The sequence below is a fragment of the Triticum aestivum genome, chromosome 2D (assembly GCF_018294505.1).
Source record: "Triticum aestivum cultivar Chinese Spring chromosome 2D, IWGSC CS RefSeq v2.1, whole genome shotgun sequence".
In the NCBI taxonomy this organism is placed as follows: domain Eukaryota; kingdom Viridiplantae; phylum Streptophyta; class Magnoliopsida; order Poales; family Poaceae; genus Triticum; species Triticum aestivum.
The window spans coordinates 39,509,361-39,529,729 of NC_057799.1; the positions used below are offsets into that span (position 1 = coordinate 39,509,361).

Below are 20,369 nucleotides of genomic sequence, written 5' to 3' on the forward strand. Positions count from 1 at the left end.
AAACATGTGGGGGATGCGGGAACGGGTCGTTCGTCAAAGCATGGTTTTTCTTCTAGTCTTCTAGACCAAGGCTTGGTAATAGAAGTACTCCCAGCCATGGTTTCCACTTTCAGTGAGATTTCACTGAAATTCACTGAATTTCAGTAGACACTGAAATATTACGTTTCGGTCAAAATATTTCAGCAAATTCAGTAGTATATAGGAAATCAAATATTTTTCAAAATATTTTTCGAAAATTTCAAATTTTTAATTAAATTCAAATGAATATTTCGGCTTTTTGGCTGAAATGCAAACTGAAATCACGGAATTTCACTGAATTTCAGTGATTTCAGTTGGTGCTGAAATTTTGTTGAAACTGAAATTGAAAACCATGCTCCCAGCTAGCAGCACCAGTTGGCTACCTAGTCCATAGTTAGTACTAACTTTTTTGGTTTGGCCTGATCGACCGATGGATCGGGCTGCTCCCCCCTGCTGCAGAGGCGCCGCGGTGCTGATACTTCTGATCTTCCTGCCGTTGAGCGCATCCGACGACCGGCTTGTCCCCGGCGAGCCACTCTCTCCTGGCTCCACAATCGTCTCCGATGGTGGTGCTTTTGCCTTGGGCTTCTTCGCCCCCTCCAACCCCACTCCGGCCAAGCTATACTTTGGCATATGGTACAACAACATTCCTGGTCTCACCATCGGTGGATCGCCGACCGAGAAACTCCGGCCATCAACACCGCACCCTCAGCACCCCCGACCTTCTCCCTCAACAACACCTCCAATCTCGTCCTATCCGACGGTGACGATGGCAGCCATGTCGTTTGGGCAACAGCCAACGTGGGAGCCGCTGCCTCAGGCTCGTCTCCCCCGACGGCAGTGCTTCTGAACACCGGCAACCTTGTGGTTCGGTCGTCAAACGGCACCGTTCTATGGCAGAGGTTCGACCACCAAACCGACACATTCCTTCCTGGGATGAAGCTCGGGATAAAGTACAACACGCATGGCGGCAGGGACGAACGCCTGGTATCTGGAAGGGCCCCGACGACCCCTCGCCGGGGCGCTTCTCCTACGGCGCTGACCCGGTCACGTTCCTCCAACTATTCCTCTGGGATGGGGAGCAGCCAGTGGCCCGCAGTGCCCCGTGGACGGGGTACTCGGTTAGTGGCGACTACCTGACGGGGAACATTAGCACGGAGCTCGTCATCTACCAGGCTGTCGTCGACAACGACGACGAGATCTACGTCACCTACAGCCTCTCCGACGGCGCCCCTAACACCAGGTATGTGCTCACTATAACTAGTGCTCACCCACTCCGGTGAGTTCCAAATCCAGAGCTGGAGCCGCAACACATCGGCGTGGGTAGTCCTTGGGAAGTGGCCGTCCCGTGAATGCAACCGCTATGGCTACTGCGGCACCTATGGCTACTGTGATGACACGGAATCGCCTGTGTCCATATGCAAGTGCCTTGACGGCTTCGAGCCGGCGAGCGAGCATGAATGGGTTGGCGGAAATTTCTCAGCGGGGTGTCGGCGGAAGGAGCAGCTGCGAGGGTGTGGCGATGGCTTCTTAGCATTGCCAGGGATGATGTCCCCAGACAAGTTTGCGCTCGTCGGCGGCAATGATATAAATACATTCGATGAGTGCACGGCGGAGTGCAGCCGCAACTGCTCCTGCATGGCATGTGCCTATGCCGACTTAAGCAGCGGAAGGACCGGAAGAGGCAGGACGATGTGCTTGGTGTGGGCTGGAGAGTTGGTCGACACGGGGAAGATTGGCACGGTGCTTGGTAGCGACACACTTTATCTCCGTCTTGCGGGCCTTGATGCTGCAGCTGGTACCAAACCTCAATATCCTGCTTTCTACTGCTCCCGTCCGGTCCAAAATAAGTGTCACAGTTTTGAACTTATTTTGGATGGGTGGGAGTACTAGTTTTGTTATTAATTTCTCCTTCTTTATATATCCTACTGATTTTTTTTTTTGTTCTTCATGTCTCTACTATTGGTTTTATCTTTGCTAATCTTTTCTATTATATTATTCATTTGTATTATTTCTCTTATGTTATATGTATGTATTGCATAGGTAAAAGGACAAAGAGCAATAAAACAAGGATTTTACTATCAGTTTTAGGCAGTATTTGTGTTCTGATACTCATAAGCTTCTCCCTTGCATGGTTAATATACAAAGGTATGTTTATTTCCATGTCATTAGGAGGAAGTCATATTTTACCATCTTATGAGAATGTCCATTTGACCGTATGAACTGTGAGTTCATTGTCTACTACAATAATATGCCTAAACAACTAAAATATGTAAGATTACAGCAAACAAAAACATTTAGATGGTTCCGCGGTTTAGAAATCGTGGGAGAGATGTAACGGTAACTGTAACGGGCTACACTACACAGTTGGTCATAGAGGTTGTCGCTTCTTAATTATGCTCAAGTAATCACTGGTATAGAAGTACTCGGCGTGGTGTATAGAGATACATGCATATGATATAAGAGATAGCCGTTTTGTTTGGTACGCCATTTTGCCATGGGTGGCACATATGCCTTGTGGGTTGTTTGCTTATGCTTTGTGAGTTCATAGAGGAAAAGTTAACAAACACTAGCAAACATAATGTGAGCATTGGTCCCGGTTCGTGCGGCTGAGGCATTAGTCCCGGTTCACCTGGGCCCTTTAGTCCCGGTTGGTGCCACGAACCGGGACTAAAGGGTGCGATGCCCATTAGTACCGGTTGGTGGCACCAACCGGTACTAATGGGCTTTGAGGCATTAGTACCGGTTCATGGCACGAACCGGTACTAAAGGTCCAATTTTCAAACTCTACCCCTCGGGACCGCCTTTTAAGTTAAAAAAAAACAAAAGAAAATGATGGAAATGTCAAAAAATAAAATAAAATAAGTTTCCCATGTGAAATGTGGTCTAGTTGTTGGGAAAATTTACAAATATGAATTTCGACTTTATTTGCAAAATCTGTCTGGAATTTGTAAAATGGGCATAACTTTTGCATACGAACTCGGATTAATTCTTTTTATATGAAAAATCATCTACTCGAAAAGTTACATCCAATTTTAACCGAGGAAACCCCGTTAAACATTTTCAAAATCCTTAAAAACCTAACAAAAAAGTTATGGGGCTTTTAAGATCTAGAGGCAAAAAAATTCCAAAAATTTCAAACTTACTAGTGGTCACTAGTAACAGAAAAAAAATTGGTTTCGATTTTTTTTTGGAAAAAATGTGGTCAAATCTGGTCAAACTGTGGTCAAACAATGGTCAAACTAATTATTCTAGAATATTAGTGTTACTAAATAATTATTTCAGTTTTTGTGAATTTTGGTCAAATCTGGTTAAACTGTGGTCAAACAATGGTCAAACTAATTATTCTAGAATATTAATGTTACTAAATAATTATTTCAGGTTTTTTGAATTTTGGTCAAATCTGGTCAAACTGTGGTCAAACAATGGTCAAACTAATTATTCAAGAAATATTAGTGTTACTAAATAATTATTGTTTTTTAAAACAGTAGTTTCAAACTCAAACAGTGAAATGTGTCACTTCATGCTCAAGCTAAATTCCTGAGGGTTAATAGGATTGACATCTTACTATTGTTAGGAAAACAACAAGTGCAGACTTGGAAACGAGGGAGAATAGAACCCAGAAGTTAAGCGTGCTCAGGCTGGAGTAGTAAGAGGATGGGTGACCGTCCGGGAAGTTAGATGATTTGGAATGATGAGGGGTGATTAGAGATTAGAGGATAAATTGAGTAGTGATGAGGGGTGGTGATTAGAGGTTAAAATAATTCAGAAATTTGAAAAATAAAATCAAAAAAATAAAATAAAAAATTCAAAAAAAATCATAAAATTTCCTTTAGTCTCGGTTGGTGTTACCAACCGGGACTAAAGGTGGAGCGCCACGTGGCCACGGCCTTTAGTCCCGGTTCGTGTAAGAACCGGGACTACAGGGGGAGGCATTAGTAACCCCTTACCAACCGGGCCAAAAGTCCCTTTTTCTACTAGTGCATAGTAGCATGGTCGTGGGGTCAACTACTTAGTTATATTATACTATAAAGGATTCTACGGATCAGATGAAATATGTTTTGTTCGTTTTCCATGCCTCTATTATGCTTGTTGGATGGGAAACCTAGTATCATTGTGATGACAATAACATTGTGCGAACAGGTAAAAACAAAAGATGGAGAAAGCACATGAGTACTATGTTGGATGATATGAGTACCACCGATCAACATGGGGAAGAAAACCCTACCCATGATCATGCATTTCCATCTTTTAGATTCGAACAAATTTCCCTCGCAACATGCAATTTCTCCGAAACATGCATGATCGGACGAGGAGGGTTTGGCAAAGTTTATAAGGTACCTCATGAATATGCAGTTTCATGTTATTCGTCTAAATAGGAGATATAATTTGTTCCATATGTCAAGCTCAAATTAAACTAAGATTTTCATTGCATATCTCTAGGGAATATTAGGTGGTCAAGCAGTTGCCGTGAAGAGGCTAAGTAAGGCTTCTCAACAAGGAACAAAGGAATTCAAGAATGAAGTAATTCTAATAGCCAAATTACAACATAGAAACTTGGTTCGTCTTCTTGGATGTTGTGCAGAGGGAGGAGAAAAGCTACTGATTTATGAGTATCTACCTAACAAGAGCTTAGATGCCACAATTTTTGGTTTGTATTCTTGCAACAAAAAAATGCCTTAAGATGCTAGAACACATTTCTTCTTATTTGGTTCCTTCTATTTACAGATGATTCAAGAAAATTGTTGTTGGATTGGACACTACGGTTTAATATAATAAAAGGAGTCGCTAAGGGACTTCTCTACCTCCTCCAAGATTCAAGACTGACGATAATTCATAGAGATCTTAAAGCTGGAAATGTTTTGCTAGATGCAGAGATGAAGCCTAAGATAGCAGACTTTGGTATGGCTAGGATCTTTGTTGATAACCAAGAAAGTGCAAATACCCAGCGTGTTGTCGGAACATCGTGTTGGGGAACGTAGTAATTTCAAAAAATTTCCTACGCACACGCATGATCATGATGATGCATAGCAACGAGAGGGAAGAGTGTTGTCTACGTACCCTCGTAGACCGTAAGCGGAAGCGTTTATCAACGCGGTTGATGTAGTCGTACACCTTCACGATCCGTCCCGATCAAGTACCGAACGTACGACACCTCCGCGTTCAGCACATGTTCAGCTCGATGACGTCCTCGCCTTCTCGATCCAGCAAGAGGGGCGAAGTAGTAGATGAGTTCCCGGCAGCACGACGGCGTGGTGACGGTGTTGGTGAAACAATCTTCGCAGGGCTTCGCCTAAGCACTACGAAAACTATGTCGGAGGATAAACTAGAGGGGACGGGGTAGCCGGCACACGGCTTGGTGTTTCTTGATGTGTCTTGGGTGCTAGCCCTACCCCTCTATTTATATGTTGAGCCTTGGGGTCGAAACTTGGAGTAAAGGCCTCCACAAAGTCGGTTTCACCCGAAAGGCAAGAGTCCTTCTCGGACTCCAGGGCCAGACGCCAGGGTTCCCGGCGTCTGGACCCAGACACGAGGGACCCTGGCGTCTGGCCCCTGGAGTCCGCAAAACTTCCTTTTGCGCTTTCCAAAGACCTTGTGGGCTTTCCCCTTTGGCCCAAATAAAGTGTTCTCGTACCCAAACATTTCGGGAAACATCCGGAACCCCTTCCGGTGAATTCCGGAACCCTTTCGGAGACCAAACACTATTATCCCATATATCAAACTTTATCTCCGGACCATTCTGGAGTTCCTCGTCATGTCCATGATCTTATCCGGAACTCCGAACAACATTCGGTTACCAACATACATAACTCATAAATACTATATCGTCAACGAACGTTAAGCGTGCGGACCCTACGGGTTCGAGAACTATGTAGACATGACCGAGACACTTCTCTGGTCAATAACCAATAGCGGAACCTGGATGCCCATATTGGCTCCTACATATTCTACGAAGATCTTTATCGGTCGAACCGCATAACAATATACGTTGTTCCCTTTGTCATCGGTATGTTACTTGCCCGAGGTTCGATCGTCGGTATCTCAATACCTAGTTCAATCTCGTTACCGGCAAGTCTCTTTACTCGTTCCGTAATACATCATCCCAACTAACTCACTAGTTGCAATGCTTGCAAGGCTTAAGTGATGTGCATTACTGAGTGGGCCCAGAGATACCTCTCCGACAATCGGAGTGACAAATCCTAATCTCGAAATACGCCAACCCAACAAGTACCTTCAGAGACACCTGTAGAACACCTTTATAATCACCCAGTTACGTTGTGACGTTTGGTAGCACACAAAGTGTTCCTCCGGTAAACGGGAGTTGCATAATCTCATAGTCATAGGAACATGTATAAGTCATGAAGAAAGCAATAGCAACATACTAAACGATCAAGTGCTAAGCTAACGGAATGGGTCAAGTCAATCACATCATTCTCCTAATGATGTGATCCCGTTAATCAAATGACAACTCTTTGTCTATGGCTAGGAAACATAACCATCTTTGATCAACGAGCTAGTCAAGTAGAGGCATACTAGTGACACTCTGTTTGTCTATGTACCAAGTGATTCATAATCAAGTGATTCAAAAAGTCCATCAGTATGGAGTTTCTTCATGCGCTTTACACCAATATGACCCAAACGGCAGTGCCACAAATAAGTTGCACTATCATTATCAACTTTGCATCTTTTGGCTTCAACATTATGAATATGTGTATTACTACTATCGAGATTCATCAAAAATAGACCACTCTTCAAGGGTGCATGACCATAAAAGATATTACTTATATAAATAGAACAACCATTATTATCAGATTTAAATGAATAACCGTCTCGCATCAAACAAGATCCAGATATAATGTTCATGCTCAACGCTGGCACCAAATAACAATTATTTAGGTCTAAAACTAATCCCGAAGGTAGATGTAGAGGTAGCATGCCGACGACGATCACATCGACTTTGGAACCATTTCCCACGCGCATCGTCACCTCGTCCTTAGCCAGTGTTCGCTTAATCCGTAGTCCCTGTTTTGAGTTGCAAATATTAGCAACAGAACCAGTATCAAATACCCAGATGCTACTGCGAGCTCTGGTAAGGTACACATCAATAACATGTATATCACATATACCTTTGTTCACCTTGCCATCCTTCTTATCCGCCAAATACTTGGGGCAGTTCCGCTTCCAGTGACCAGTCTGCTTGTAGTAGAAGCACTCAGTCTCAGGCTTAGGTCCAGACTTGGGTTTCTTCTCTTGAGAAGCAACTTGTTTGCTGTTCTTCTTGAAGTTCCCCTTCTTCTTCCCTTTGCCCTTTTTGTTGAAACTGGCGGTCTTATTGACCATCAACACTTGATGCTCCGTCTTGATTTCTACCTCCGCAGCCTTTAGCATTGCGAAGAGCTCGGGAATCGTCTTATCCATCCCTTGCATGTTATAGTTCATCATGAAGCTCTTGTAATTTGGTGGCAGTGATTGAAGAATTCTGTCAATGATGCTATCATCCGAAAGATTAACTCCCAGTTGAATCAAGTGATTGTTATACCCAGACATTCTGAGTATATGCTCACTGACAGAACTATTCTCCTCCATCTTGCAGCTGTAGAACTTATTGGAGACTTCATATCTCTCAATCCGGTCATTTGCTTGAAATATTAACTTCAACTCCTGGAACATCTCATATGCTCCATGATGTTCAAAACGTCGTTGAAGTCCCGGTTCTAAGCCGTAAAGCATGTCACACTGAACTATTGAGTAGTCATCAGCTTTGCTCTGCCAGACGTTCATAACATCTGGTGTTGCTCCTGCAGCAGGTTTGGCACCTAGCGGTGCTTCCAGGACGTAATTCTTCTGTGCAGCAATGAGGATAATCCTCAAGTTACGGACCCAGTCCGTGTAATTGCTACCATCATCTTTCAACTTTGCTTTCTCAAGGAACGCATTAAAATTAAACGGAACAACAACACGAGCCATCTTTCTACAACAAACATAGACATGCAAAATACTATCAGGTACTAAGTTCATGATAAATTTAAGTTCAATTAATCATATTACTTAAGAACTCCCACTTAGATAGATATCCCTCTAATCATCTAAGTGATCACGTGATCCAAATCAACTAAACCATAACCGATCATCACGTGAATGTTGTAAATATGCCCTAGAGGCAATAATAAATTGGTTATTATTATATTTTCTTGTTCATGATAATCGTTTATTATCCATGCTAAAATTGTATTGATAGGAAACTCAGATACATGTGTGGATACATAGACAACACCATGTCCCTAGTAAGCGTCTAGTTGACTAGCTCGTTGATCAATAGATGGTTACGGTTTCCTGACCATGGACATTGGATGTCGTTGATAACGGGATCACATCATTAGGAGAATGATGTGATGGACAAGACCCAATCCTAAGCCTAGCACAAGATCGTGTAGTTCGTTTGCTAAGTGCTTTTCTAATGTCAAGTATCATTTCCTTAGACCATGAGATTGTGCAACTCCCGGATACCGTAGGAATGCTTTGGGTGTACCAAACGTCACAACGTAACTGGGTGGCTATAAAGGTGCACTACAGGTATCTCCGAAAGTGTCTGTTGGGTTGGCACGAATCGAGACTGGGATTTGTCACTCCGTGTAAACGGAGAGGTATCTCTGGGCCCACTCGGTAGGACATCATCATAATGTGCACAATGTGACCAAGGAGTTGATCACGGGATGATGTGTTACGGAACGAGTAAAGAGACTTGCCGGTAACGAGATTGAACAAGGTATCGGGATACCGACGATCGAATCTCGGGCAAGTAACATACCGATAGACAAAGGGAATTGTATACGGGATTGATTGAATCCTCGACATCGTGGTTCATCCGATGAGATCATCGAGGAGCATGTGGGAGCCAACATGGGTATCCAGATCCCGCTGTTGGTTATTGACCGGAGAGTCGTCTCGGTCATGTCTGCATGTCTCCCGAACCCGTAGGGTCTACACACTTAAGGTTCGGTGACGCTAGGGTTATAGAGATATTAGTATGCGGTAACCCGAAAGTTGTTCGGAGTCCCGGATGAGATCCCGGATGTCACGAGGAGTTCCGGAATGGTCCGGAGGTAAAGATTTATATATGGGAAGTCTTATTTTGGTCGCCGGAAAAGTTTCGCACTTTATCGGTATTGTACCGGGAGTGCCGAAAGGGGTCCGGGGGTCCACCAGCCCCGGGGGGCCACATGGGCTGTAGGGGTGTGCGCCTTGGCCTATATGGGCCAAGGGCACCAGCCCCAAGAGGCCCATGCGCCAAGAGATAAGGGAAAGGGAGAGTCCTAAAGGGGGAAGGCACCTCCGAGGTGCCTTGGGGAGGATGGACTCCTCCCTGGCCGCACCCTTCCTTGGAGGAAGGGCCAAGGCTGCGCCCCCCTCTCCCTTGGCCCTATATATAGTGGGGGGGAGGGAGGGCAGCAACATCTAAGCCCTGGCGCCTCCCTCTCCCTCCCGTGACACCTCTTCCTCCCCGCTTGCGCTTGGCGAAGCCCTGCCGGGATCCCGCTACTTCCACCACCACGCCGTCGTGCTGCTGGATCTCCATCAACCTCTCCTCCCCCCTTGCTGGATCAAGAAGGAGGAGACGTCGCTGCTCCGTACGTGTGTTGAACGTGGAGGTGCCGTCCGTTCGGCGCTAGGATCATCGGTGATTTGGATCACGACGAGTACGACTCCATCAACCCCGTTCTCTTGAACGCTTCCGCTCGCGATCTACAAGGGTATGTAGATGCACTCCCTCTCTCGTTGCTAGATGACTCCATAGATTGATCTTGGTGATGCGTAGAAAATTTTGAATTATTGCTACGTTCCCCAACAGTGGCATCATGAGCTAGGTCTATGCGTAGTTTCTATGCACGAGTAGAACACAAAGTAGTTGTGGGCGTCGATTTGTCAATTTACTTGCCGTTACTAGTCTTATCTTGATTCGGCGGCATCGTGGGATGAAGCGGCCCGGACCGACCTTACACGTACACTTACGTGAGACAGGTTCCACCGACTGACATGCACTAGTTGCATAAGGTGGCTAGCGGGTGTCTGTCTCTCCCACTTTAGTCGGATCGGATTCGATGAAAAGGGTCCTTATGAAGGGTAAATAGAAATTGGCATATCACGTTGTGGCTTTTGCGTAGGTAAGAAACGTTCTTGCTAGAAACCCATAGCAGCCACGTAAAACATGCAACAACAATTAGAGGACGTCTAACTTGTTTTTGCAGGGTATGCTATGTGATGTGATATGGCCAAAAGGATGTGATGAATGATATATGTGATGTATGAGATTGATCATGTTCTTGTAATAGGAATCACGACTTGCATGTCGATGAGTATGACAACCGGCAGGAGCCATAGGAGTTGTCTTAATTTATTGTATGACCTGCGTGTCAATGAAAACGCCATGTAATTACTTTACTTTATTGCTAACCGTTAGCCATAGTAGTAGAAGTAATAGTTGGCGAGACAACTTCATGAAGACACGATGATGGAGATCATGATGATGGAGATCATGGTGTCATGCCGGTGACGAAGGTGATCATGCCGCGCCTCAAAGATGGAGATCAAAGGCGCAAGATGATATTGGCCATATCACGTCACTTTATGATTTGCATGTGATGTTTGTCATGTTTACATCTTATTTGCTTAGAACGACGGTAGCATAAATAAGATGATCCCTCACTAAAATTTCAAGAGACGTGTTCCCCCTAACTGTGCACCGTTGCGAAGGTTCGTTGTTTCGAAGCACCACGTGATGATCGGGTGTGATAGATTCTAACGTTCGAATACAACGGGTGTTGACGAGCCTAGCATGTACAGACATGGCCTCGGAACACATGCGAAACACTTAGGTTGACTTGACGAGCCTAGCATGTACAGACATGGCCTCGGAACACAAGAGATCGAAAGGTCGAACATGAGTCGTATAGTAGATGCGATCAACATGGAGATGTTCACCGATGATGACTAGTCCGTCTCACGTGATGATCGGACACGGCCTAGTTTGACTCGGATCATGTATCACTTAGATGACTAGAGGGATGTCTATCTGAGTGGGAGTTCATTAATAATCAGATGAACTTAATTATCATGAACATAGTCAAAAGGTCTTTGCAAATTATGTCATAGCTTACGCTTTAGTTCTACTGTTTAAGATATGTTCCTAGAGAAAATTTAGTTGAAAGTTGATAGTAGCAATTATGCGGACTGGGTCCGTAAACTGAGGATTGTCCTCATTGCTGCACAGAAGGCTTATGTCCTTAATGCACCGCTCGGTGTGCTGAACCTCAGCGTCGTCTGTAGATGTTGCGAAACATCTGACATACACGTTTTGATGACTACGTGATAGTTCAGTGCGTAATGCTAACGGTTTAGAATTGTGGCACCAAAGACGTTTTGAAACGTCGCAGAACATATGAGATGTTCCGAAGACTGAAATTGGGATTTCAGACTAGTGCCCACGTCAAGAGGTATGAGACCTCTGACAAGTTTCTTAAGCCTGCAGACTAAGGGAGAAAAGCTCAATCATTGAGCATGTGTTCAGATTGTCTGAGTACCACAATCGCTTGAATCGAGTGGGAGTTAATCTTCCAGATGAGATAGTGATGGTTCTCCATAGTCACTGCCACCAAGCTATTAGAGCTTCGTGATGAACTATAACATATCAGGGATAGATATGATGATCCTTGAGCTATTCGCGATGTTTGACACCGTAAAAGTAGAAATCAAATAGGAGCATCAATTGTTGATGGTCAGTAAAACCACTAGTTTCAAGAAGGGCAAGGGCAAAAAGGGATACTTCATGAAACAACAAATCATTTGCTGCTCTAGTGAAGAATCCCAAGGTTAAACCCAAACCCGAGACTAAGTGCTCCTGTAATGAGGGGAACGGTCACTGAAGCAGAACTACCCTAGATACTTGGTAGATGAGAAGGCAAGCAAGGTCGACAGATGTATATTGGATATACATTATATGAATGTGTACTTTACTAGTACTCCTAGCAGCACCAGGGTATTAGATATCGGTTCGGTTGCTAAGTGTTAGTAACTCGAAATAAAAGCTGCGGAATAAACGGAGACTAGCTAAAGGTGAGATGACGATATGTGTTGGAAGTGTTTCCAAGGTTGATGTTATCAAGCATCGCATGCTCCCTCTACCATCGAGATTGGTGTTCAACCTAAATAATTGTTATTTGGTGTTTGCGTTGAGCATAAACATGATTGGATTATGTTTATCGCAATACGGTTATTCATTTAAGGAGAATAATGGTTACTCTGTTTATTTGAATAATACCTTCAATGGTCTTGCACCTAAAATGAATCTCGATCGCAGTGATACACATGTTCGTGCCAAAAGATATAAAATAGTGATGATAGTACCACATACTTGTGGCACTGCTGTTTGAGTCATATTGGTATAGAACGCATGAAGAAGCTCCATGTAGATGGATCTTTGGACTCACTCGTTTTTGAAAGGATTGAGACATGCAAACCATGTCTATTGGTATATATGCATGAAGAAACTCCATGCAGATGGATCGTTTGGACTCACTTGATTTTGAATCACTTGAGACATGCAAATCATACCACATGGGCAAGATGACTGAAAGGCCTCGTTTTCAGTAAGATGGAACAAGAGAGCAACTTGTTGGAAGTAATACATTTGATGTGTGCAGTCCAATGAGTGCTGAGGCACGCAGTGGATATCGATATGTTCTTACTTCACAGATGATTTGAGTAGATGCTGAGTGTATTTACTTGATGAAACACAAGTCTGAATTATTGAAAGGTTCAAGTAATTTCAGAGTGAAGTGGAAGATCGTCGTGACAAGAGGATAAAATGTCTATGATATGATCATAGAGATATCTGAGTTACGAGTTTGGCACACAATTAAGAAATTGTGGAAATTGTTTCACGACTAATACCGCTTGGAGCACCATAGTGTGATGGTGTGTCCGAACATCATAACTGCACCCTATTGGATATGGTGCATACCATGATGTCTCTTATCGAATTACACTATCGTTTATGGGTTAGGCATTAGAGACAACCGCATTCACTTTAAAAGGGGCACCACGCAATTCCGTTGAGACGACACCGTTTAGAGAAACCTAAGTTGTCGTTTCTTAAAAGTTTGGGGCTGCGATGCTTATGTGAAAAAGTTTCAGGCTGATAAGCTCGAACCCAAAGCGGATAAATGCATCTTCATAGAATACCCAAAACAGTTGGGTATACCTCCTGTTTCAGATCTGGAAGTTAACAGGTCCTTTCTCGAGGAAAAGTTTCTCTCGAAAGAATTGAGTGGGAGGATGGTGGAGACTTGATGAGGTTATTGAACCACAACTTCAACTAGTGTGTAGCAGGGCACAGGAAGTTGTTCCTGTGGCACCTACACCAATTGAAGTGGAAGCTTATGATAGTGATCATGAAACTTCGGATCAAGTCACTACCAAACCTCGTAGGTCGATAAGGATGCGTACTACTTCAGAGTGGTACATAATCCTGTCTTGAAAGTCATGTTGCTAGACAACAATGAACCTACGAGCTATGGGGAAGCGATGGTGGGCCCGGATTCCGACGAATGGCTCGAGGCCATGAAATCCGAGAGAGGATCCATGTATAAAAGCAAAGTATAGACTTTGGAAGAAATACTTGATGGTCGTAAGGCTATTGGGTGCAGATGGATTTTAAAAGGAAGACAGACAATGATGGTAAGTGTCACCATTAAGAAAGCTCGACTTGTCGTTAAGATGTTTTCCGACAAGTTCAAGGAGTTGACTGCGATGAGACTTTCTCACTCGTAGCGATGCTAAAGAGTCTGTTGGAATTATATTAGCAGTTACTGCATTATTTATGAAATCTTGCAGATAGGATGTCAAAACATTGTTTCCTCGACGATTTTCTTGAGGAAAGGTTGTATGTGATACAACCAGAAGGTTTTGTCAATCCTGAAAGATGCTAACAAGTATGCAAAGCTCCAGCAATCCTCCTAAGGACTGGAGTAAGCATCTCGGAGTTGGAATGTACGCTTTGATGAGATGATCAAAGATTTTGGGTTTATACAAAGTTTGTGAGAAACTTGTATTTCCAAAGAAGTGAGTGGGAGCACTATAGAATTTTTGATGAGTATATGTTGTTAACATATTGTTGATCAGAAATGATTTCTGGAAAGCATCCAGGGTTGTTTGAAAGGAGTTTTTCAAAGGAAGACCTGGATAAAGCTGCTTACATATTGGGCATCAAGATCTATAGAGATAGATCAAGACGCCTGATGATACTTTCAAAGAACGCACACCTTGACATGATTTTGAAAGAGTTCAAAATAGATCAGCAAAGAAGGAGTTCTTGGCTGTGTTACAAGGTGTGAGTATTGAGTAAGACTCAAGACCTGACCACAGCAGAAGAGAGAGAAAGGACGAAGGTCGTCCCCTATGCTTTAGACGTAGGCTCTACAGTATGCTATGCTGTGTACCGCACATGAAGTGTGCCTTGCCATGAGTTGGTCAAGGGGTACAATAGTGATCCGGGAATGGATCACATGACAGCGGTCGAACTTATCCTTAGTATCTAGTGGACTAAGGAATTTTCTCGATTATGGAGGTGAAAAGGAGTTCGTCGTAAAGGGTTACGTCGATGCGAACTTTGACACTAATCCGGATGACTCTGAGTAGTAAACCGGATTCGTATAGTAGAGCAGTTATTTGAAATGGCTCCAAGTAGCGCGTGGTAGCATCCACAAGATGACATAGATATTCGTAAAGCACACACGGATCTGAAAGGTTCAGACCCGTTGACTACAACCTCTCTCACAAGCATAACATGATCAAACCAGAACTCATTGAGTGTTAATCACATAGTGATGTGAACTAGATTGTTGACTCTAGTAAACTCTTTGGATGTTAGTCACATGGTGATGTGACCTGTGAGTGTTAATCACATGGTGATGTGAACTAGATTATTGACTCTAGTGCAAGTGGGAGACTGTTGGAAATATGCCCTAGAGGCAATAATAAATTGGTTATTATTATATTTCCTTGTTCATGATAATCGTTTATTATCCATGCTAAAATTGTATTGATAGGAAACTCAGATACATGTGTGGATACATAGACAACACCATGTCCCTAGTAAGCCTCTAGTTGACTAGCTCGTTGATCAATAGATGGTTACGGTTTCCTGACCATGGACATTGGATGTCGTTGATAACGGGATCACATCATTAGGAGAATGATGTGATGGACAAGACCCAATCCTAAGCCTAGCACAAGATCGTGTAGTTCGTTTGCTAAGTGCTTTTCTAATGTCAAGTATCATTTCCTTAGACCATGAGATTGTGCAACTCCCGGATACCGTAGGAATGCTTTGGGTGTACCAAACGTCACAACGTAACTGGGTGGCTATAAAGGTGCACTACAGGTATCTCCGAAAGTGTCTGTTGGGTTGGCACGAATCGAGACTGGGATTTGTCACTCCGTGTAAACGGAGAGGTATCTCTGGGCCCACTCGGTAGGACATCATCATAATGTGCACAATGTGACCAAGGAGTTGATCACGGGATGATGTGTTACGGAACGAGTAAAGAGACTTGCCGGTAACGAGATTGAACAAGGTATCGGGATACCGACGATCGAATCTCGGGCAAGTACATACCGGTAGACAAAGGGAATTGTATACGGGATTGATTGAATCCTCGACATCGTGGTTCATCCGATGAGATCATCGAGGAGCATGTGGGAGCCAACATGGGTATCCAGATCCCGCTGTTGGTTATTGACCGGAGAGTCGTCTCGGTCATGTCTGCATGTCTCCCGAACCCGTAGGGTCTACACACTTAAGGTTCGGTGACGCTAGGGTTGTAGAGATATTAGTATGCGGTAACCCGAAAGTTGTTCGGAGTCCCGGATGAGATCCCGGACGTCACGAGGAGTTCCGGAATGGTCCGGAGGTAAAGATTTATATATGGGAAGTCTTATTTTGGTCGCCGGAAAAGTTTCGCACTTTATCGGTATTGTACCGGGAGTGCCGAAAGGGGTCCGGGGGTCCACCAAGGGGTCCACCAGCCCCGGGGGGCCACATGGGCTGTAGGGGTGTGCGCCTTGGCCTATATGGGCCAAGGGCACCAGCCCCAAGAGGCCCATGCGCCAAGAGATAAGGGAAAGGGAGAGTCCTAAAGGGGGAAGGCACCTCCGAGGTGCCTTGGGGAGGATGGACTCCTCCCTGGCCGCACCCTTCCTTGGAGGAAGGGCCAAGGCTGCGCCCCCCCTCTCCCTTGGCCCTATATATAGTGGGGGGGGGGAGGGAGGGCAGCAACACCTAAGCCCTGACGCCTCCCTCTCCCTCCCGTGACACCTCTACCTCCCCGCTTGCGCTTGGCGAAGCCCTGCCGGGATCCCGCTACTTCCACCACCACGCCGTCGTGCTGCTGGATCTCCATCAACCTCTCCTCCCCCCTTGCTGGATCAAGAAGGAGGAGACATCGCTGCTCCGTACGTGTGTTGAACGCGGAGGTGCCGTCCGTTCGGCGCTAGGATCATCGGTGATTTGGATCACGACGAGTACGACTCCATCAACCCCGTTCTCTTGAACGCTTCCGCTCGCGATCTACAAGGGTATGTAGATGCACTCCTCTCTCTCGTTGCTAGATGACTCCATAGATTGATCTTGGTGATGCGTAGAAAATTTTGAATTATTGCTACGTTCCCCAACAGTGAAATGGAGTAGTTTTCAATGGTGAACATCACTATGTTGATCATATCTACTATATGATTCACGCTCGACCTTTCGGTCTCAGTGTTCCGAGGCCATATCTGCATATGCTAGGCTCGTCAAGTTTAACCTGAGTATTCTGCATGTGCAAAACTGGCTTGCACCCGTTGTAGATGGACGTAGAGCTTATCACACCCGATCATCACGTGGTGTCTGGGCACGACGGACTTTGGCAACGGTGCATACTCAGGGAAAACACTTTTATCTTGAAATTTAGTGAGAGATCATCTTATAATGCTACCGTCAATCAAAGCAAAATAAGATGCATAAAAGATAAACATCACATGCAATCAATATAAGTGATATTATATGGCCATCATCATCTTGTGCTTGTGATCTCCATCTCCGAAGCACCGTCATGATCACCATCGTCACCGACGCGACACCTTGATCTCCATCGTAGCATCGTTGTCGTCTCGCCAACTATTGCTTCTACGACTATCGCTACCGCTTAGTGATAAAGTAAAGCAATTACAGGGCGATTGCATTGCATACAATAAAGCGACTACCATATGGCTCCTGCCAGTTGCCGATAACTCGGTTACAAAACATGATCATCTCATACAATAAAATATAGCATCATGCCTTGACCATATCACATCACAACATGCCCTGCAAAAACAAGTTAGACGTCCTCTACTTTGTTGTTGCAAGTTTTACGTGGCTGCTACGGGCTGAGCAAGAACCGTTCTTACCTACGCATCAAAACCACAACGATAGTTCGTCAAGTTAGTGCTGTTTTAACCTTCTCAAGGACCGGGCGTAGCCACACCCGGTTCAACTAAAGTTGGAGAAACTGACACCCGCCAGCCACCTGTGTGCAAAGCACGTCGGTAGAACCAGTCTCGCGTAACCGTACGCGTAATGTCGGTCCGGGCCGCCTCATCCAACAATACCGCTAAACTAAAGTGTGACATGCTGGCAAGCAGTATGACTTGTATCGCCCACAACTCACTTGTGTTCTACTCGTGTATATAACATCAACGCATAAAACCTGGCTCAGATGCCACTGTTGGGGAACGTAGTAATTTCAAAAAAAATTCTATGCACACGCAGGATCATGATCATGCATAGCAACGAGAGGAGAGAGTGTTGTCTACGTACCCTCGTAGACCGTAAGCGGAAGCGTTTATCAACGCGGTTGATGTAGTCGTACACCTTCACGATCCGTCCCGATCAAGTACCGAACGTACGACACCTCCGCGTTCAGCACATGTTCAGCTCGATGACGTCCTCGCCTTCTCGATCCAGCAAGAGGGGCGAAGTAGTAGATGAGTTCCCGGCAGCACGACGGCGTGGTGACGGTGTTGGTGAAACAATCTCCGCAGGGCTTTGCCTAAGCACTACGAAAACTATGTCGGAGGATAAACTAGAGGGGACGGGGTAGCCGGCACACGGCTTGGTGTTTCTTGATGTGTCTTGGGTGCTAGCCCTACCCCTCTATTTATATGTTGAGCCTTGGGGTCGAAACTTGGAGTAAAGGCCTCCACAAAGTCGGTTTCACCCGAAAGGCAAGAGTCCTTCTCGGACTCCAGGGCCAGACGCTAGGGTTCCCGGCGTCTGGACCCAGACACGAGGGACCCTGGCGTCTGGCCCCTGGAGTCCGCAAAACTTCCTTTTGCGCTTTCCAAAAACCTTGTGGGCTTTCCCCTTTGGCCCAAATAAAGTGTTCTCGTACCCAAACATTTCGGGAAACATCCGGAACCCCTTCCGGTGAATTCCGGAACCCTTTCGGAGACCAAACACTATTATCCCATATATCAAACTTTATCTCCGGACCATTCTGGAGTTCCTCGTCATGTCCATGATCTTATCCAGAACTCCGAACAACATTCGGTTACCAACATACATAACTCATAAATACTATATCGTCAACGAACGTTAAGCGTGCGGACCCTACGGGTTCGAGAACTATGTAGACATGACCGAGACACTTCTCTGGTCAATAACCAATAGCGGAACCTGGATGCCCATATTGGCTCCTACATATTCTACGAAGATCTTTATCGGTCGAACCGCATAACAATATACGTTGTTCCCTTTGTCATCGGTATGTTACTTGCCCGAGATTCGATCGTCGGTATCTCAATACCTAGTTCAATCTCGTTACCGGCAAGTTTCTTTACTCGTTCCGTAATACATCATCCCTCAACTAACTCATTAGTTGCAATGCTTGCAAGGCTTAAGTGATGTGCATTACCGAGTGGGCCCAGAGATACCTCTCCGACAATCGGAGTGACAAATCCTAATCTCGAAATACGCCAACCCAACAAGTACCTTCGGAGACACCTGTAGAGTACCTTTATAATCACCCAGTTACGTTGTGACGTTTGGTAGCACACAAAGTCTTCCTCCGGTAAACGGGAGTTGCATAATCTCATAGTCATAGGAACATGTATAAGTCATGAAGAAAGCAATAGCAACATAATAAACGATCAAGTGCTAAGCTAACAGAATGGGTCAAGTCAATCACATCATTCTCCTAATGATGTGATCCCGTTAATCAAATGACAACTCTTTGTCTATGGCTAGGAAACATAACCATCTTTGATCAACGAGCTAGTCAAGTAGAGGCATACTAGTGACACTCTGTTTGTCTATGTATTCACACATGTATCATGTTTCCGGTTAATACAATTCTAGCATGAATAATAAACATTTATCATGATATAAGGAAATAAATAATAACTTTATTATTGCCTCTAGGGCATATTTCCTTCACATAGTGAGTACCCATTAGGTGTAAAATCATATTAATTTTGAATAAATACAACTCCAAGCTGACAACTCTTATAACTGAAATGATCAAGCAGTGGATACATGGCTCCTGAGTATGCAATGGAAGGCGTCTTCTCTACGAAATCCGATCTCTACAGCTTTGGCGTGCTACTACTAGAGGTTGTGACTGGTATAAGGAGAAGCTCAAATAGTCAAACTATGGGCTTCCCAAGCCTCACGGTCTATGTGAGTATGCACAAAATTTATCACTAGTTTATTTATGAAATTAAGTAGTTAAAAACTCCGCAGCATTGACAAACAAACTTAATGTTGATATGATTTTCTTGTTTGTTCTAGTCATGGAATATGTGGAACGAAGGAAAGACTGGGGATTTGCCGGACTCGTCTATTATGGGTAATTCTTCACCAGATGAAGTTTTGCTTTGCGTTCATGTAGCACTCTTATGTGTCCAGGAGAACCCAGATGACAGACCACATATGTCATCTATTGTGTTCGTCCTAGAGAATGGAAGCACTTCACTTCCAACCCCCAATTGCCCCGCCTACTTTGCGCGACAAGGTGCTCAGATGGAGCAAATCAGAAATGATATTCAGACTTCGACAAATAGTTGTACACTTAGCGAAATAGATGGGCGATGAAATAAGGCATTTTTAGCTTTACATATGTCAAAATGCTCTCAAAAGAAAACTTTGTATGTATCACACTCTATGTACCATTTAAAAGAAAAAAATGCAAACTACCGAAAGATGTGTGGCTCAATATAATCCTCACACATCATGTGTTGTTTAGAAGTCATCATCTTTGAACGCATTCTCTATTCTG

The 20,369-nt window shown here is 44.5% G+C and overlaps 1 pseudogene; it reads left to right on the forward strand.

The window, feature by feature from the left end:
• The first annotated feature begins 448 nt into the window (after positions 1–448).
• Positions 449–20,185, forward strand: LOC123048587 (putative G-type lectin S-receptor-like serine/threonine-protein kinase At1g61610; annotated as a pseudogene).
• The last annotated feature ends 184 nt before the right edge of the window (positions 20,186–20,369 follow it).